The 17,292-nt window shown below is 41.3% G+C and overlaps 1 protein-coding gene across 5 annotated transcripts in view; it reads right to left on the reverse strand.

Moving 5' to 3' along the window:
* Positions 1–17,292, reverse strand: part of SCUBE1 (signal peptide, CUB domain and EGF like domain containing 1) — a 223,332-nt gene that overhangs the window by 35,048 nt on the left and 170,992 nt on the right. The window lies entirely within an intron of this gene.

Genomic DNA, 17,292 nt, shown 5'->3' on the forward strand with positions numbered 1-17,292 from the left:
AGACGATTGGTTTTCCTAGAACACTCTTCAGGGATTATTTTTTTCTGTTAAAAGGTCAGAGAAATTAATATAATGGCATTATTTAAGAGTGGTAATTTCAACAAAAATCTCATTCCTCTAATATTTCTGAGGTATAAATGAATAGAATAGTATTCCTTTAATAGCTTGCACACTTTCTAGAGTTGCTTATTAAGAACATAGCCTGAGCAGCACCATTGCTATATATAACTTGGACTTTCACGTTGTACATGCTTAGAAAGATGTGGGTGCTTGAAAAAATATGGAAATTCACAAATACTTAAGGGTGTGCTACCCAATTCCTATATTCAAGTATTATTTATATAGTTTTGAAGTTTAATGAAACATTCTAGGTCTCATCGTGCTGTCATAAATGCAAATACTTAACTTCAAGAAATGTAAAATTAAGATTCTGTGTATCTGTACGCAAACCCAAAATCTGTGTGAGAGTTTATGCACAAATTTAGAATGTTGTAAACAGCTATATTTTATATGATGTCCAATTTTAAGCGTTTCAAAACATTCACACACAAGAGAATTCACAATGGGGAAAGCAACTGTTCAGGCAAATGTATAACATAAAATGAAATACACATGATGACCAAAAATCTATGCTATCCGGTTTTATGTGTGCATCACAATCACTTGTTATGATCAAGCAGCAAAAAAAGGACAACTGAGATTTTATCTTTTTTTACATCTATTTCATTTTTAATGCATTTTCCTGTGCATTTTAAAGTATCATTATTTGAGTTCTGAAAGTAATTTCTTTTTAAGGTTTCCTTTATAGTCTTGGAAATATGCAGCTTTTGAATACATATAAACCGCAAACTGTTTCAGTTTTCTCTAAATAAATACATAAAGTAAAATCATTTGGGAATGAATGCTGCAGTTATAGTTTTAAAGGATTTTTAATGCATAAGCAGCCAAATCATACATCATGGTTTCATTCCTTGTAACCTTGTTCGCTATATGGTATTGGAGGAAGTTTACAAAAGCAGTTCATTTTCTGGCCTCTGACTTACCTTGGAAGGCTTTTTCAAAAATAATTTCATATTTCTCAATAGTAATCTTATCCTGTACTAGTTTAGTCAATGGGGTTTATGCATTGCTTTCACAGATACCGCTTTGTGGTGTTACATATTACGGCTTAGGCCTTTACAGGTTTTTCTTCGCAGTAAGAAAGATGCATATCCCTCTTTGCCCGTGGAAACAAGTCTGCCTAATAATACGACCAGTCATCTGCTTGCCACGTAACAGGCACTCACAACGGACAAATGCATTTCTATTACACAAAATATCAGCTACTCATAAACTTATATTGCTTACACTGGCTGGCAGAGACGCTGAAACAAACACTTTTATTATAATACAAAGACTGCTATTAAAAGCTTTTTCGCCATTTAAACCCCTCATCCCACCTCCTGCTGCTGTTCTCATAAATTCAACCTCTGCTGAATTCAGCATCTTGCTTTGGCTGATGGAACGCGGAAAGCCTCCGTGCGGATTTTTCCTTGCTTAACACCAAGCGCCTCGGCCCCCCCTCCTCCTTGCCTGTGGAGGGTAGGGTTAGGCACTGCCCGAGGGACCGAGCTTTCCGCAGCGCCCTATCTGCAGAATCACCAGTCCCCTGAGGAATTCAGCACTGGTCATAGAAAAGGGAAAAATATGCACCACATACTCTTCGCTAAAAGAAACCGGTGGTGTGATACAGGATGCTGAAATCCTCTCGTGCCTTTTTTTTTTTTTTAAAACTCTGAAATCTGTGTTCTGGGCGCTGTTATCCCCTGGCTCCCAGCAACTTTGAAGTTGGCCCTCACACCTTTATGGTGCTTCACAATACTTCTCCGTATTTACCCTGAAAGGATATGCTTATTTCCCACCACCCTCATGATACAGCTATATCTCATAAGAGACTGAGAAGCAGGGAGTTACGCCTGGTTTTCACCTTCACAGCCCTAGGTTTCAAATCCTGCTTACCACACAACTGGGAATGAACGTAGGTATCTACATCTTGTCTCCTCTGTACAAATAACACCGCCCAATCTGGTATATTGACTGAAGAGAAGCCCAAAAATACAAAAGCAGAGATGTGGCAGGTTACAGCTAGAGAACTGAAAGCAAATTATTTCTCTTTCAGTTTTGTGGTCAACTCCCCCCCCCCCCCCCCCCCCCCAACACATGTACACACTCAAACACACATATATTTTTGTATTGCATTGCTCTGAATTTCCCCGCTCCCACACACCAAAACAAATACTGAGAAATGAACTTTCTGGGTCTGAGGTGCTCTTAAAACAATTTAAAGTTATTTAAATTAAGTTTTTGAACTGTTTTAACATGAAAAGTCAAAATGTTTTGTTTTTGAGGAACTGCAGTGGAAAACTTCAACTTGAAGTTTCTATTTTATTTTTAGTTGAATTAGGTATGAATTCACAAATAGTCCAAGCTGTCTCAGAACATTTCAGATTTGCTAATGCACTTATTTGACATCAAACACATTCTTTTTACTTTCACTTAGTCAAAAATTCATATCACATTCACCACTGTAATCAGCATATGCGATTGTGTCATTTCGGCATATTAAGAGACATCTTCACAGCCTAACTGTTTGAAGCTTACAGGAACTATGGGGCTAAATTCATCTCTGGTAGTACACGAACAGTTTCCTGCCAGAGGCAGGTTTTTTTAGGATTATTAATGGTAGCATATAAATTCTAAGATGAGGACCTCCCTACTTCAGAGCAGACGAGCCAGTGGAAGTGCCAAGTTCAGAGGTTGGAGCAGATGACCTCCAGAGGTCCCTTCCAACCTCCACCACTGATTCACGTGCACGCTGGCAGTCCCAGCCCTCTCTAAAGGCACTCTCTTTATGGTGTCCTGTGCTACTGAGAGCTCTCCCTCCAGTCGCTGTTTCCATGACATCAAGGCATCATCTCAGGCTGAATAAAGTCCAACATCTCTTCTATCAAGCCACGTTCTCATCTCCAAAGAGAATGTTTGAACAGTGGAAGCACTCCTTTATTTTTGCCTAGAAGGGATTCAACTCGAAGAGATTGTTCAATGGTTTAATGAAAGAGCAGGATTTCCCTGTGTTTTTGAAGGAAGCAATTGTTGCCATCAGTGGTCATGCTTGATAATATTTGTTTGGCTCTGTTCCTATTATTTCAAGTCGGATTTTATTGTTGATTTTTCAATCGTACTTAGGATTTTTTTTTTTAGTTTATACTTTCACATATTAAACGATCCTGTAATGATCTTTTTTTTTCTTGAACATGTTTGTTAGCGGGTGTCAGATCATCAGTACTGGAACAGTAAAGTCTTCCATCTATCTCCAGAAGGGAGCTACCACAGATTGAATTTCTTCTAAGCTTCCTCACACAGATGTGTCTCAAAGGTGACCTGAGGGAGCAGGGAGAAAGCCGCTCATTTTCCATGCTCATTCAAGTCCCTGCCCTTTCCACTGATGCTGCCAGTAGACTCCCAATTACAGTAACACCAATTGTTCTGGCGGTTTGTGTGATGTGGACACTGACTCATTTGTGGACGTAGAGCGCAGGGCACCAAGAAGCCATCACACAGTAATGATTTTTGCTAAGTCTGAAACTGAGCTGGATTCCTACCAGCAGCTCTGAAGTGAAAGGCTCCTTTCTCTACTCTGCTTCCAGTCCTCAAATGCAGTCCCCTGTATTCTTGATTGTCATCGCTTTCTTCTCTAAAATAAATTTCAGGGTCATTAAAAGAAACCAACGATCAGGAAATTAAAGTGTAATGCAGGACATTTCCGAAAAGCATTAGCATTGCAAGAAACCAGCTCAACGCTAAACATATACAGGTGAGGCTGGTAAATAGCACTGGATTTAGAGATGTTTTGAGGACTGCAAACTGATGTAGGAACTGTTATGACTCCCTGACAGAACGTACATGTGCAAAATTCACTTGCACAGAGGTACATGCGTGATTTGGGGGCTGTGGTTATAGAACTGAACAATTCAATGCCCAGTTTGCCCAATCTCACATTAAAAATTTACTGCAAAAATAAGGATTTCTCCCTCTCTTTCTTCCTTAATATCATTTGGTTTGTTAATGTTAATAACAAGTGAAGAAATTGGTCAGAGAAAACTAATGGTCATCACGACAGCTTTTCTCCGAGACATACTTTAAGCAACTAGGTTAATTTATGAAACTGGGAGCCTCCTTCCAAAACACAGGCTACATACGATGCTCAAATAAGAGTTTGGTCTTGCTGCTTGGAGTATTTTTCATGTGGTCTGAAAATAAACATGGCAAGAGGAGATCCCTGTTATTTGAGGGTGCTATTTGTGCTACAGAGAACAAGACAGGAGGGGCTCAAAGACAATCAATAAAAGCTATAACAGGGATTTGGGACAGAGTGCAGACTGTAATGATTCTGGATACTGTAAGCAAAGAACCCATCTTATATTTGATTTGTCTGGGTTCAGCGAGGCAAGACATGAAGTATACACTAGATCACTGCATATATGCAAAATATATACAGTGAATTTAAATATACTATTTCAAATAGAAATAAAATAGAAGAGAAATACTTTTTGCTTAGAAATAGAAAGTAAAATAAAAAGAAAAGGAAACATCCATCATCACTATCAATTCTTCCATCAGTAGAAGCGACTCATGACACCCTGAATGCTGGTAGATCACGTCAGTAAAAAATGGTCACAATATTACAGTAATACTTTGAGGTGCTATCACAGTCATGACTCCGTACACTCCCAATCCTCCCAGTTAGCTTAAGTATACCTTCATTACGGCAGCAAAGACTTATATATATCTCATAACTGCTGCCCAGGATGCTGTGAAGAACATACACAGCCAGGAATCTGCGGTTTTCAGATGCATGCGTTAGTAGTGTTTGACCCCCAGGCTGGAAGCAATGGCCCAGGCGTCCCACCGCGTTGCGCACAGCAAAGCCACTGCTCGGTACAGTGGGGCTATCTCCTGACGTGGCCACATTCTCCTAATGCAAAAGTCTACAATACATAGTTTTATTTTGTCCGTCTCACACACCCTTGGTTTATTTTTAACCCCCAAGCCAAATGTGGACTCAGTGTGGAGTACCCCACTCAACTGATCATGCACACAAGCCAAACTCAAGGTCAGTCAGAATGTTTTGCGTTCGCATTTCTCAGCTTCCAAGTCATCGGCTCCTCTGCGAAACAGAGCCTTTCCTTTTTCTCATTCATTAAGCACACATACATAGAAACTCTAAAGAAGTGTTACATGATGTTTTTAAAATAAACACTAATGCTTTTTTATATGTATTTTGGCTGAAAGTTATTTTCTGTCTTCCCCCCGTCCCCCGTCCCCGATTTCTGCAGGGAACTGATACCACCCATGTAATGTTGTTCACCTTACAGCCTGGCCAGTGTGGTTTCCGACAATATTTGACAGACATTAGGGAAACCACCTATCTTAATTTGAGTGGTTGCTGGAGCATAGGGAGTCATGATTCAAGCTATGTTCTCCAACAAATGCTGGTTTAAATTCAGTATTGGGAAAGGTATTATTTTGCTACAGCAGCCACATGATGGGGTTTCCACCACATCTCACATTTTCTAATCCACAGTGACTTACCCCTGTTCACAGTTGGTAAAAATGCATCCTCCATCTGAGAACGTAACTCTCTAATACACATCCAACACTGACCAGAAGGAATGGCTTATAGCTAACTTCTTATGTTTCAAAGTCTACAATAATAAAACCAATGAAGAGGAAGCACGGAAAGAGGTAGTAATGTACAAACCTTCTACTTCATTACCTTCCCACTGAGTGCTTCTGGAGCAGGCTAACACAAAGGGGGGGAAAAAAAAGAAAAGCCATAACCCCAAACCTTTAAAAGTAATTGAAAAACCACACCCATTTAGACTTCCCACTGCATTACTGACTTGCAATCAAGTCAACTTGTTGCTGAGACTTAATTCTTAATAACATACTAATGACCTGCAGAAAAAACAGATCTGGCATTAATTGCTATACTTTTAATGTGAATGTAAGTGCCTAAGTAGCACAGTCACATCTTGTATTTCAGAAATTCAAGTGGGAAACCGTCCCTTATGACTTGGACCAGAGCATTTATTTATTTAAGAACTTTATTGCTCACAGTTAACTATGTGATTAGTGAAGACCAAATGTAACATGCTAATCAGGGAATGAAAGACTTCTGAAGGAAATTGATTCTGCTCACAAGGAAATGTGCTTTTTATTAGAGATGATTTGTTCTTAGAATGCAAAGTGGTAGTAAAACAAATAAATGTATATAAATTGCAAAAGAGACCTGCAAAATGTACTCAAGACAGAGGCAATAAATAATTAGAAACCTGTGACTTGCTATGTAAGCATCCCACAGAGGAGGTATTTCAAGGATTTAGCAGTACAAAATGAAATGACTGTTACTCAGCTTCAGGGATAGGCACACAGTAGCAGTCAGTGACAAATTCTGCAGAATCTTTGGTTTGTACTCTAATACAGGTAAGACCACGGTTCCATGCATTATTTAAACATGCTGCTACGGTTCAGTTCAGGAACAGAAATTTGCTTGTAGCAAATTAGAGCTAATCTAGTTTCCCCAGACCAAGCAAAGCATTTAATTGTACCCTTGATTCACTCATACCAAACAGTATGTCTCTGATCTCTAGCAACAGATTTAGGCAGTAATGCTACAAGCAGGTCCATGTCTCGGTCCACACGGGAACCATGGAAATCAGTGAGGACCTGCAGTGGCACCAGGGTCACGCAGATGTGCCTCTAGTCACATTCCCACTGGAGGAATTCGGGCTCAATTTTGCTTCTGCTCTGCAACTCACAGAAGGTACTTGCTGCCCCAGAGGGCAACACTTTCTAGCATGGCAGTGGCTTAACACGGACTTCAGTGATCACGACATGTTCCTTCCTCTAGGTTCAACACACTGAAGTGGCTGCTTTCTTGCAAGCCTTTTACCAGCCTGAGCTTCTGCCACAGCGGTAGGGTCTCCACGGACCTTGAGCCTGCCAGCTTTTCTAGGCTGGCTAGGCAAGAAGCGCTCTGCCAAACAGCCAGATGCCCGGAAGATGCAACTAGGCCAGTTTCTACTTGTTTAACCCAGCATGGTATGCAACACCTGGAGTGGGAATTCTATCCCTTCCAATCCATAGCCATTCTGAAGACCACTAGTGTTATCATCTACCTAGTTCTGCCTCACGGCCTCAATATCCTTTTATGTTTGTATGTTTTTATTCAGTATATTGAGATCCTGGAAACAGCTTGTCTTCATCTTCCTCCCAGCCTATCTGTACCCGTAGTAAGTTCAATAACCTGATATCTCTGTTCTTGAGGCTGTCAAACTGCTGATCACTCTTAAGAGAGTCCATGTCCCTGTCTTCATAGAGTACTAAATGCAGTATTAACACTCTATAGCTCTGGTGCAAGTGCAGTTTAGGGAGCCACAGTTGTCTCTGTTGTTTATCATTATGGTCTCATGATTTTAGATACTGTTATTTTGCTCTAAGGAATATCTGGGCATCACTGATTTCTCCTTTCTCTGTGTGTTCTCACACTTCTGCTACATGTCCGAAGTTGAATGATGTCTTCCAAGTCCTAGCAGTGTGGATAGAAACTAGATGTTTATTTTGACAGAATGAGTATATTTAATGCCAGCAAGATGACCATACTCATTTAGTCTGACCTCCTGCACTTAAGCAGCCTCTAGCATTTTGCTTGGTGACCTTCAAAAGCATTTCTGTTCCAGAAAGGATTGTCTAGGTGTTTTCCTGGACTGATCTCTTAGTCTTCTCCATCAGTTTAATTTTTCGAGTTCAAATTGGTGTCATCCTTCTTAATTGCTAAATTTGGTAAAGGGTGAATAATTTATCTTAAAAAAGTGTAATGTATATCCGATCCTTCCAGGAATCAGCAGGTACCTCTTGATATATTTCTCATATTATTTTGTTGGGTCTGAGGTTACACACAAGAAAGCAGGATTCCAACTAAGTAGTTCCCTTGGGCTGGCTGGCTGCCTCTATTAATTCATATCACCGGAGCAGTTCAGTTCAGAAGACAGTAATCTTTCATTGGCCCCTTCAGTGGTTAGAGGAACTGCAGTAGTCAGATCTTCCTTTGATGCTATGCACCAAGGGGACAACTCTTAACCCAGCAAACTCATCATCCTCATTAACATCAGAGCAACTGGTTTCCCACTGTTTACCTAGAAGTTACAGCAAAGGGAACTGCGGTTGGGAAGAACAAGACAGTACATTTGGGAGGGTCTTTAAAGGCAAATGGCAGCTCGTTTTCTTTATCTCTGCTATCAGACCTTATCAAAAGAGACCAGCTGCACTTTCTGGGAACCACTGTGCTATCTCTGGGGTTTGAAAACAGAAGGAAAGCAGGTTAAAAAATGAGACTTGGCAATAAAATTGTAGGCCTAAACTGTTTGCTCCCTCTCCAGAGTAAATACAATCCTTTCTTTAGGAACTCTTCCAAGGGAGTTTTATGTGATCTCACGTACCAACAAATTAACTTTCCCTTCTCTTTTCAGTTTCTTTCAAAAAGTCCCTATTTAATTTTCTTCCACACAGAGTCCACAAGCTCATTCTCTTCCACAAGCTTCCCTCAGGGCTTCCTCAGAGTCTGCAGAAATGGAGCTGCAGAGTGACATCTTAATGCAGTAAATACCTATTCCCTATGTGTTCCCCTTAATGCATGTGCCAAGTCAACTGACCACCATACATTCCTCTTCCTGTCAGCACTGCAGAGCCAATTCTGCTCCCAGTCAGTGAGTACAGTTTTGTTCTGCCTCATTCATCAGCCATGCAACTATTTGCTTGCTTTTGGATCACCAAAAGCTTTGCCTGAGGGGCTGGGAAGATTTATGGTTTTGGATGGAAACTGCAGAATTTGGCAATTTCAGCCAGGCAAAAATTGGCAGCTAACTTTGGGGTCTTTGGGGGTATCTTTGACTATAGTTGGTGGGATTTGGCCCACGGTTTTTTACATTTCTGTAATGAAATACATCATCATCATCATCACCGTTATCATTACATTATTATTTCTCTGCTGTTGGGCAAAGAAAAAGGTTTCCAACTTTTTTCCCTGCAGCATTATGAAGGACCCCACCACCTTCTTTTTTTGTAAGCAGCACCAAACTAAGAAACATAATAATGGTAGAGGATTACCTGATAAATTCCCTTTCTGGCAGATAATAATTTCTTCTAATATTTTAAACATGGTTGTGCAAAACTACTTGCTAAATCTCGGTACTGCAAGGAGAGCTGGAGAACAGCCGTGGCAGCTTTTGCCCATGGGACTGCTGAGGAGGAAAAGGTGCCCAGCCTTGGAAGTGCCAAGTCAAGCTTCTCTCTTCCTCTGTTTCTTCAGCTGAGGCGAACTGCTCAGCAATTCTGAATTTGGTCAGCTGTCCTAGCAGAGAGAGGAATGAGAAAACCTATGCCGGGTCCTGAGGCTTTCGGAGTGGCAGGCAGCAGTACATTTCATATCTACTGAGGTAAGCTGCTTTCTTCTGTGCAGACACTTCACCCTGTCACTCACATCAGGAAACACATCCAGAACTCTCCCTAGCCTAATGCTCCCTGATGCCTCTGACCATATTTCAACCAACCCTGCCATGGCTCCTACCCATTTGTGAAATCACTTTACAGATTGTCCTGGTTTCAGCTGGGATAGAGTTAATTTTCTTCCTAGTAGCTGGTACAGTGCTGTGCTTTGGATTTAGGATGAGAATAATGTTGTTAACACACTGATGCTTTAGTTGTTGCTGAGCAGTGCTTACACTAAGTCAAGGACTTTTCAGCTTCTCATACTGCCCTGCCAGTGAGGATGCTGGAGGTGCACATGAAACTGGGAGGGGGCACAGCCAGGACAGCTGACCCAAACTGGCCAAAGGCATATTCCATACCATATGACGTCATGCTGAACAAAAAACTGGGGGCAGTTGGCCAGGGGGGTGCAGTTGCTGCTCGGGAACTGGCTGGGCATTGGTCAGTGGGTGGTGAGCAATTGCACTGTGCATCACTTCTTTTGTATATTCTTTTATCATATTATTATTTTCCCTTCCTTTTCTGTCCCGTTAAATTGTCTTTATCTCAACCCACGAGTTCTACCTTTTTTCCAATTCTCTCCCCCATCCCACTGCGGCGGAGTGAGCGAACGGCTGTGTGGTGTTTAGCTGCCTGTTGGGTTAAACCACAACACAGATAACCTTAGTCAACGTGGTGTTCAATTTAATGACCAGCTGCACCAGATGTGTGAGCTTCTGGAGGTGAGGAGAGGCCACAGATCTGTGCTGCGGCTGAGGATGGATCACCTCCTGCAAGCCTGCACTCCAAGGTGCCTATACATCTGGCCATTTGGCACCCTCTGTACATCCTCTCTGTACAGACATCCCCTAGACACCCTCAGATTGAGTATTCACGTACTCCAAGAGAAGAAACTTGAGGGATTCACATCTGCCCTCAGATAGGGGAAGGGGGCAGAGAGGGCAGAGCCCTTAGCTAGGGGAATCTCCCCATAGGGTTTGCAGAGAGATGTGCCAATCACCAGAGACAGCTCTGTAGATACTTTCAAATAGAGAAGTTAAAAAAATAAAGGAATTATTTTTGCAGGTGAGAAAGTTTGCTGGGTCTCTTATGGAACTTGAAAAAAACCTACTAATAACTAGACACAATGGTATAAAATTAGTAAGTCCGCCCAAGGTCACAGACGTGAAAGGAGCCAAGGGAGGTGTTCTATAAAGGCATTGGAAAGGAAGATTTCAAATCACTACTGGTTTTTGCTATCAAGCTCGTCACACTTAGCCTCACCATAAGCTCGTGGCAATTGCTCTCATATTACTTTTTCTCCTTACTGTTATCCTTGTGAATAACAATTTTTAAAAGGACTTCTAAAAGATTTTTAGAAGATTTAAAAATGCACCATAGGGATCTGAACCTGAGTAAAGCACCGCTATCTTCTAAACACAACCAAAGCTAATAGTATAAAAAATGCATAAGTGTATTTAACAGTATTGTTCATTTTTAGAACCGATTACTTTTAAAATCAATAGAAAATAAGTTGAGCTAAGCACTTTGTCAGATCACAGTTTTTTCCTAAGAGCTACAAAATCTACCCACTGTTGGATCAGGAAGGGCTGGAACTGCTTAGTGAAAGGCCATGTGCCAAAGAAAGTCTAAGTACATTTGCAACCTTTCAGTGATGGCAAATCAGAGAAAGGTCAACATAGCTGTGATAAATGAGCCTGACTTTAAACTGTACCTCTGAATGCTTAGCCTGCAGAAAGAAAGTGCAACTACGGTTGATGGTATTTGTGGTAAGTCAAATCTGTTATATATGGTAGCACCAACAAAGTTGTAGCACTGTGGGCATCAGGATGTATAGCTCTCCGATGACAGCTCTTCTCAGTGCCCTGTACGAGCACTTCGGTGATCAGTCTGTGCAACCACATCTTCATTGTGACGTGAAAGGAGCATGCATTTGCTAACAAATGCATTGCTCTGCAGATGTGGGGGACCACCATCCCCGACGCATCTCTGACATTCCCACGTTATGTACACATTGTGTTTGACACAAGATTTTAAAACAGAATTATTTATGGTACGAAAATAAAGATCCTCTTGAGCCAACTTGCTTGTGTGGGTATTTCACGTGTGACAATTGGACACAATCACTTAGTGGCAACACAAGAGCCTCCAAGCTTTGATGGCTGAATCTGCTGGGATATGAGGTGAAAGAGAGAGAGATATAGAGACAAAAAAGGCAAAAGGCTAAGTTTCTGTGTGATGAAGATCTTGAAATTGGGGACTGAAGTTGTGTCAATGCTTAGACTGTCTATAGACTTCCCAGACATTACCCTTGCTCTTGGGTCTATGCTTACCTGTCCCAGCTTTCTCACCCCTCCCACCCCTCTCCATTACATGAGGGCTTTGTTGTGCCCAGGCTCCTCTATTAATCTGAGGAACCCAGTAGGAGGCAATTGGCTTTGGCTCCTATTACGTTTATCCTCTTACCATTGTTTTGCTAGGACAATCTAAAACGCAATTAAAGTCAATACTTTCCCAACATTTTTTAAGAAAACAAAGTACTTTCATCAAAACATTGCCAAGATTTTATAAGCAAACATGTATCCTTTTCCAAAATCAATCATTTTCCAAGGCAAAGGCAAGTTGAGTTATCTCCTGCTATTATGGCAATAAACTGTGCTACTACTTCAAGTGCTTGGGGTAGGAGAAGCCATATATCAAGAGTAGAAGTGCATTAAAAGAAACTTCAGGCAGGTTTATTTGTTTCCTACAAACATAAACATGTTTAGTAGTCTGCACTCTGCTCAAGCCGCTATTTACACAGCAACTCTCTAAGAGCAGCTTAACCGCCTGATGAGACAACATAAAAAAGGCTTTACCCTCTCTGTATCAAGCAAGGAATATTCCCTCTATCCTGCAATACATTTGAATTTTAGATGTATTTCTGAAAAGAGGAAACTGTTCTCTTTGCTAAGGGTGTTTGTCTCCATCACCCTTTACTAGGAGCTGCTAGTGACACTTCTTGAAGGAACAAGGGACCAGTCTGGATGAAAATGTGCCTAGTGTTATTTGATGGTGCTGAAAGAGCAAGTACAACAACACAGTTTCAGTTTTCATCTGAAAACTCAAATGCAGCACTTCCCTTCACCTCCCGTGGACCTGACTGTGCATTCCCAGCTTACTTCAAGCTCTTGCTGAAGTCAGTGGCCACTGAATATACACAAGAATTGCTGTTCTCTGGCTCTGCTTCAAAGGCTTGCTTAAAAACTCTGCCCAGAAACTCTCCCTCTGTGGAGCTGAGAAACGGCAGGTATCCCTCCGAAAACACTAACAGAAATGTTTTGCAAATAAATATGCATCAAAAAACCCCAGAAGATACTCCTCCATTCCACTGCCTCTTAATATTTGAACTTAGATTTTTATTTTCATCTCACCTGTCCTAACTAAGGCCTCATCTCCAAGTTATCAAAACAAGTAGTAGCAGTTCATAACATGGCTACTGGAAGAAAATCACACCCCTTTGCTTCAATAGGTTAGGCTTTTATTCTCACTAGAACAAAATAAAGAAAATGGCACTTTTAAAAGGCCCAGAAGGGCAGATGCAAGCACAGGAAAATGAAACTCTTCTGAACAGTTGGGATAGGGTTGTCATTTTATTGCAACTCTGTACAGCACTTAGTGTAAAGGATATCTGACCTTAATCAAGGTGATTAAATGATTGAGCACAGTAATATGGCATTATCTCAATGTGCACCACTGCAATAGTGGAGAGTATATATACTCATAGTCTTTCTCTGGTTCTCTTTAAAAACAATTCCTATTGAATTACAGCTTTCAGCACTATTTATCAACAGATTATTGTTTGTGGGAGAATGCTACCTTCCTGCTCAAACTATTCCAAGGCTGACTCATATCCTGGTAATTCATTAATACATAACATGATTCTAGTCCAGTAAAATCATTTCTGTGCTATACACATCATAAATCCTACAGCATCAACTGAAAAATATATCTCAAATTCTCTTTCTAAACACTAATGGAACGTTTTGCTTGGCTTCCCACACACATCATCAAGGGGAGGGGGCCAGACAGAGCTGTAAAAAGCAATTTGATAGCAGTATACTTTATAGAGTTCAACATAGGAATATAAGAGCTACCATACTGAATGAGACCTGAGGTCAAACTAATCTAGTATCTTACTTCCAACAGTAGCCTGTGTCAGAAGCTTCATGGGAAAATAGAGGTGGAATAATCTGTCCCATCTGCCCTCCCCACATTAGGTCTCATCCCATTAGAAATTGATTTAAAGCTTAGATTGTGAGGTTTAATATTCCTTTCAAGGAGCAGCAACCGAAGAAAATTCGCCTTTAACTTATGATAACACTGTGCTGCAGAGAGGAAAACTGGAGGTGGGGGGGACGTATTTGTTTTCATGTTTCAGCAGACTTAATTGCTACAACCAACATGGGAGATACTATCACTTGGCAAACAAACTTGTACTGGCTAGATCTGTTTTTACTTCATGCCTGGGGCATTTATTGTTTCTGGGTATGATCTTGCAACCCGTTTTTTCTCACAGAGGCAGACTGTACCACTATTCACAGTCTCACTGACACTAAGAGTAAGCACCATGTGTAACAGAAAGGGTTTGAGAAGTATTCCTTTTATTGACAGTGTAACATTTTGCTTCCCAGCGGAGTATTTTTTTAATCTGATGCTAGAAGCAATATGGTGCTTGTCATAAGCAAGATATTTTTGTAAGGCTCAGTGACACAGAATGCCTTAGAGAAAATCTGCATAGGGAATGAACATCAGTCAGTGACAGGGAAATCATCTTGAATTTTCTTTCTGTGAGCTAGTCTGATTTCCACAAGCAGCTCCCAATATCTCCTCCAGTGCACCACCGATTCTAACCGGTTCTTGAGCTACACTGGCAGCTGAACCAGCACTGTTGTTTATATACCAAGTGTCCACACAGTTAAACATACTGGGCCAGACTCAGCTGGACTGGCTGAAAAACAGCCTATACCAAGTCAATGTATTTTATATCTTACAGCACGCCTATCTGATGTGGATGAGTGTCTGAGTGCATCAAGGCGAAATCACTCTCCTTCATGTGTATCACACAAATGAGTTGATAGGGGAATGGCCTGAGTCCCTTCATCCCCCTCTCTCTCATTAATCAGCCCCGCGCTGGCACTGACTCACCCTGTTCAAGTGGTGTAAGATAATAAGGTTCCCTCAGTGTGATAGCACTGTAACTCTGCTGAGTACAGTAGCCTTCTCCCTGATATAAGTGAGAGCAAAATGAAGCCCTGGATATTTTCTCTGACTGCTGAAGACCTCAAACTTACAGCAAATGCACATGCAAACTCAGGCAAAAGTCAGTGAGGGGACTTGTAAAGCCTGCTTGCTCCTCACCCCAGGCAGCAAACACTCTCTGGGATCCCCGCTGCTACCTCCCTCAAGGACACAGGCAGCAGCACCCTCATGGCTTGCTAACGCCCTCCACCCGCTACAGTTCAGTCCTGACCATGAGGGTAACAACCTCAGTGAGAGGTTTATGTGGGTTCAGGTAAAAATTTATTTTAAATATTAAGAAAAAACCCCACACCAAGCAGTAAAATTTCTGCTGGTGTCCTCTTTTATATCGTCTCACCTGGCTGTGAAGCAGTGTGTTATTGCCACTCCAGAAAGAAGGGGAAGGATAAATAATGTTACTTTTACTGAACATTTGCTTCTCTTATTTATTGAATGAGGGAGAAAAGGAAAGAGAGGGGGTGGACCAATAACAAAACTTCCCAATATTTTTCACTGGAAAGTTGGCCAAACGTTGATGCATTAAATCTGAGGGGTCTGGGCCTCGCCCATTGTCTTTTAAACTAACTTACGTGAAACATTAGTTCTATTACTGATATGGATTAGCTGAAGGGTTTAATCGGTCTCTTTACTGCTATATGGTGCAGCTGTACCCATTTAACATTTCTCACAGCTCACTGCCTCTGGGACTGCACTAGGGTATACTCAGCTATAACCCAGAGCAAAAAGAGTTGGGGGAGTAGCAGTAAGGTAAAAAGATAGCTTGGCTTGGCTGGGAGAATCATGACATAAAATCCCCTGTCCTGCTATTCCAAGGAATTTCCTCAGGATTTTAAAACTGGACATAGGACATGGGATTCTCCCTGTCCTCTGTTTTCATGATGCAATGAGAGATAGAGGGACAGATGCTCCAGCACCGACCCCTACCCACGCATTTAGTTAAGTAATCTAAGATGGGTGACTGTGTCCTATATAAATCAATGCAAGGGGTGTATCCTCATCCTGAGACCTTCATCAGGTTACGTGATTGGGACAAGGCCAGTTGCTTTACTGGGTTACACGATCAATGTGGGTGGCAGGTCACTGTAACGTAACCCAAGGGTGCAAACCTCTTTGGCCCCTTTTTTATTTTTTAATTTGGTCACTCTATGTCAAAGATGTCTGGTGATTCAGTGCTGCCTGTGTGGGTGCACTGATTTGTTTGGGATTAAACTGGTCCTGTACAGCCATATTTATCATCAATGGTTCCATACAGAAGAGTATAGTGAGATCTTTGTAGCTAATCTTTGTGGGCTTCTTTAGGCCAAAAATAATTCCCACAAACACTTTCTATTTGTCCTTCCCTGTGTGATTAATCCCTCATTTCATACCCATTTTCAAAATGGTGATACCATGCTGGGAGATTCAAATCTTGCCCTTGGAAGGCTAATAGTGCATATTCTGTACAAATAAGTGAAAAGGTGGATGTTATGAGAGGGGATTACATATCCAGTTAATATGGCAATGTTTCAAGACCAGGCCTGTAGGATCCTTGGATCATAGACAGTTACTGTATTTTTCGAGGTTCTTTCTCTCATTCTGGAATGAAAGAAGGCTTCTCTTGACAATTATGCATTGGGAGCCCTGCGTAAAGCATCCCTCTACCAACAGATCAATCATAGGGTCAGTTAAGTCTAATCACATCAAATTCTCTGGAATGAAGACCTATTTGGCAGTAAAGAAAGGTCAGTCTCTCATTTTAGGATTGCATGGATTTTGTGGTGCAGTGGGTTAACACAGAAGACCTGAGGCTGGGTTCAAATTTTATTTCAGATCATAAGTAAAAACCAGTTGTGGATGACAAGAGTTGGGAGGTATATCCTGTACACATCAGAAAGCTATCACAAAACTTGCTACGTTCATGAAGTCCGCTCAGAGACAACCTGAGAAACAAAAAAACAGAGCTGGACAAGATTTGAGGTGTTTTGCAGGTCAGCATTGCAATATGCTGGCAGAGTTACTACGAAAACTGCCTTGGTATCTGCCCACAGTATCCTTGGCTCTAGCCATTACTTCCAGTTGCTGCACTCCATGAGCATCAAGTTTTTGAGGAACACTTGTCTGGAAGTGAAGCTAAGGAGAGAGGAAGTGGGGATACAGAGGGGCATATAAGAAACACATTTGTTTTAAAAGAGAGAAATAAAAGTCCAAATACACGAATAGGATAGTGGATATGCTTATGCCTTTCTTTTGTAATGAGAGGAAAAAACCACCTCAAATCAGCTGTACTTAGACTTCTATTGGATAGCTTTGTAGTGTTAAAAAACCCCAAACCTCTAGCAAAATGTGCCCCCAGAAAATCACTATAGGGAAAATTCAATATATCATGAAGCTAGGGGAGCAAATTCTGTTTGGGATTTCCTGTTG

The sequence above is a fragment of the Aptenodytes patagonicus genome, chromosome 1, assembly GCF_965638725.1.
Source record: "Aptenodytes patagonicus chromosome 1, bAptPat1.pri.cur, whole genome shotgun sequence".
Lineage (NCBI taxonomy): Eukaryota > Metazoa > Chordata > Aves > Sphenisciformes > Spheniscidae > Aptenodytes > Aptenodytes patagonicus.